This window comes from Simochromis diagramma, unplaced genomic scaffold (assembly GCF_900408965.1).
Source record: "Simochromis diagramma unplaced genomic scaffold, fSimDia1.1 OVJJ01000553.1, whole genome shotgun sequence".
In the NCBI taxonomy this organism is placed as follows: domain Eukaryota; kingdom Metazoa; phylum Chordata; class Actinopteri; order Cichliformes; family Cichlidae; genus Simochromis; species Simochromis diagramma.
In genome coordinates, this window is record NW_024387095.1 from 3,552,049 (window position 1) to 3,556,329 (window position 4,281).

Sequence of the window (4,281 nt, forward strand, 5' to 3'; positions counted from 1 at the left end):
ATGTCACGCCATGAAGAAACAAATTAGTATAACTCAATGAAATCCAGTCTGATCAGTACCAGACTTTACAGGCATGATGTCAGACCCGCCCTGAACAGATTGACGTGCCCATTGTCAGAAATACGGACAGCGCCACCTAGTGGCAACAGGAAATGTCATGGCTTTAATTTTGTTGTACTGATTTTCACAGGTTCATCGTGGCCACCTCAAAAGCGGTGAATATCACCATCAGTCCCTCGTGATGCTTCAGTGCAAAAATTGTGACTTTAAACTGAACGGCGCACCCTGGTGGCAACGCGGTTCAACATGAAAGATGAAGTGGCTTTTGAGGGTCTTGGAAAGTATATAGAGGCTTGAAATTTGGCACACACCTCCAAATGGATGAAGGCTTTGTTGTCATGTGATAATTTTCATTGAATAGCGCGAAATTGCTCCACAGCGCCCCCTACAAAATTTCAAAACCACAGCCCCATGCTCTGTGTTTTATGTATGAGTGTGAAACCTGGTAAGCTTATAGGAGATATCAAGATGTACAAAAAAGTCTCTTGGAGCAATATCCCAAATCCAACAGGAAGTCAGCCATTTTAAAATTAATGTGCAATTTTGGCAACATTTTCCCCTCTTTTCAGGCACCGTACTTTGACGAACTCCTCCAAGGGATTTCATCAGATTGATGAGATCTCCTGTGTGTGGAATCTAAAGACCTTTGTGATGTTAAATTGCGAAGCTTTTTACATTCAGGGAAACGGGGTGGTCATGGCGGCACTTAGAGTTTGAATCACTCGCCAAAAAGCAGTAATCTGCTGTCACTCAAAAACACAATGTCCAATCTCTCCCAAACGTCTCAGGCGTGATGAGACTCGAGCTCGGAAATGTTTGTTATGCCATTTGTCAGTAGTGTTTAGAGCGCCACCTAGTGGGAGGACTATTAACCATTATTGAATGAGATGAAATGATAGCTGGTGGTTAAATGCATGAATTCCATCAATGTGACATCAGATCGGACGTGCTGGTTTTAGGTGTTGGGCGTGGCTCGACGCGCCGGGGGTGCGAGGGCCCTCATAACGCTGCTTGCAGCTTTAATTATTATTATTATTATTATTTCGGCAAATGAATTGGCCGTTTGAGGGCCTAAACATGCTCGAAAACTCATGAAATTTTGCACACGCGTCAGGTCTGGTGAAAATTTACGTATTTTAATGTTCTCAGACATGGCCAGGGAAAATTAGCTCAGTAGCGCCACCTAGAAAAATGAAAAACGCGAGCCCCCGGTATGGGTATGGCCTACAAGTTTGAAAGTCGGTACACCTATATAACGTTCAGAGTCGAACAAAAAAGTCTATTATGGCAATGTCCTAAACCCAACAGGAAGTCCGCCATTTTGGATTGAAGGTGACATTTTGGCTCTGATTTTACCGTTTCCATGCCTTGTACTTTAACGAACTCCTCCTTGGGATTTGGTCCTATAAACTTCAAATTTGGACAGTGTCAACTACACCCTTGTGCCATGTTAAATTGCGGAGCTTTTGAGTTTTCACAATACTATGAGGCCGTGGCGCCATGGCGAATTTCGATGACTCGCCATGAAAATCTTATTGCCTCTCATTTTGTCATACATTTTCTGACCTTGACCAAAGTGAACACATATGATAAGGCTCCACCCCTGAACATATTTCAACTGCCATATTTGACATCAAGGACAGCGCCACCTAGTGGGAACAGGAAATGTCATGTTTTACACTTTGGGGTACAGTATAGTGATGGGTGACATCTGCAGCCTCAAATTTCTCCAGGAAAGCCTTAAGGAGTTGGTCTTGGGTTACAGTGAAAACTGTGAGTTTTCGCGAAAGGGTGTGACCCCAGCAGCATGGCGAACTTTGATGTCACGCCATGAAGAAACAAATTAGTATAACTCAATGAAATCCAGTCTGATCAGTACCAGACTTTACAGGCATGATGTCAGACCCGCCCTGAACAGATTGATGTGCCCATTGTCGGAAATACGGACAGCGCCACCTAGTGGCAACAGGAAATGTCATGGCTTTAATTTTGTTGTACTGATTTTCACAGGTTCATCGTGGCCACCTCAAAAGCGGTGAATATCACCATCAGTCCCTCGTGATGCTTCAGTGCAAAAATTGTGACTTTAAACTGAACGGCGCACCCTGGTGGCAACGCGGTTCAACATGAAAGATGAAGTGGCTTTTGAGGGTCTTGGAAAGTATATAGAGGCTTGAAATTTGGCACACACCTCCAATGTGATGAAGGCTTTGTTGTCATGTGATCATTTTCATTGAATAGCGCGAAATGGCTCCACAGCGCCCCCTACAAAATTTCAAAACCACAGCCCCTGCTCTGTGTTTTATGTATGAGTCTGAAACCTGGTAAGCTTATAGGAGATATCAAGATGTACAAAAAAGTCTCTTGGAGCAATATCCCAAATCCAACAGGAAGTCAGCCATTTTAAAATTAATGTGCAATTTTGGCAACATTTTCCCCTCTTTTCAGGCACCGTTCTTTGACGAACTCCTCCAAGGGATTTCATCAGATTGAGCAATCTCCAGTGTGTGGAATCTAAAGACCTTTGTGATGTTAAATTGCGAAGCTTTTTACAGTTCAGGGAAACGGGGTGGTCATGGCGGCACGTGGAGTTTCAATCACTCGCCAAAAAGCAGTAATCTGCTGTCACTCAAAAACACAATGTCCAATCTCTCCCAAAGCTCATAGGCGTGATGAGACTCGAGCTCGGAAATGTTTGTTATGCCATTTGTACATAATGGTTAGAGCGCCACCTAGTGGAACGACTAACTAATCATGAATGAATGAGTTGAATGTTAGCTGGTGGTTAAATGCATGAATTCCATCAATGTGACATCAGATCGGACGTGCTGGTTTTAGGTGTTGGGCGTGGCTCGACGCGCCGGGGGTGCGAGGGCCCTCATAACGCTGCTTGCAGCTTTAATTATTATTATTATTATTATTCCGGCAAATGAATTGGCCGTTTGAGGGCCTAAACATGCTCGACAACCTCATGAAATTTTGCACACGCGTCAGGTCTGGTGAAAATTTACGTATTTTAATGTTCTCAGACATGGCCATGGGAAAATTAGCTCAGTAGCCGCCACCTAGAAAAATGAAAAACGCGAGCCCCCGTATGGGTATGACCTACATGTTTGAAAGTCGGTACACCATTGTATCATGTCAGAGTCGAACAAAAAAGTCTATTATGGCCATGTCCTCAAACCCAACAGGAAGTCCGCCATTTTGGATTGAAGGTGACATTTTGGCTCTGATTTTACCGTTTCCATGCCTTGTACTTTAACGAACTCCTCCTTGGGATTTGGTCCTATAAACTTCAAATTTGGACAGTGTCAACTACACCCTTGTGCCATGTTAAATTGCGGAGCTTTTGAGTTTTCACAATACTATGAGGCCGTGGCGCCATGGCGAATTTCGATGACTCGCCATGAAAATCTTATTGCCTCTCATTTTGTCATACATTTTCTGACCTTGACCAAAGTGAACACATATGATAAGGCTCCACCCCTGAACATATTTCAACTGCCATATTTGACATCAAGGACAGCGCCACCTAGTGGGAACAGGAAATGTCATGTTTTACACTTTGGGGTACAGTATAGTGATGGGTGACATCTGCAGCCTCAAATTTCTCCAGGAAAGCCTTAAGGAGTTGGTCTTGGGTTACAGTGAAAACTGTGACTTTTCGCAAAAGGGTGTGACCCCCAGCAGCATGGCGAACTTTGATGTCACGCCATGAAGAAACAAATTAGTATAACTCAATGAAATCCAGTCTGATCAGTACCAGACTTTACAGGCATGATGTCAGACCCGCCCTGAACAGATTGACGTGCCCATTGTCGGAAATACGGACAGCGCCACCTAGTGGCAACAGGAAATGTCATGGCTTTAATTTTGTTGTACTGATTTTCACAGGTTCATCGTGGCCACCTCAAAAGCGGTGAATATCACCATCAGTCCCTCGTGATGCTTCAGTGCAAAAATTGTGACTTTAAACTGAACGGCGCACCCCTGGTGGCAACTGCGGTTCACCATGAAAGATGAAGTGGCTTTTGAGGGGCTTGGAAAGTTTATACGAGGCTTGAAATTTGGCACCACACCATCCAATGGATGAGGCTTTTGTTGTCTGTGGATCATTTTCAGATGAATGCAGGGGCGAAATGGGCTCCGGGGAAAAAACAAAGACGCCCCCAGGTAGGGGGAAAAAAAGACAGCGAAATATTTAACAAAACCGTGAAGAAC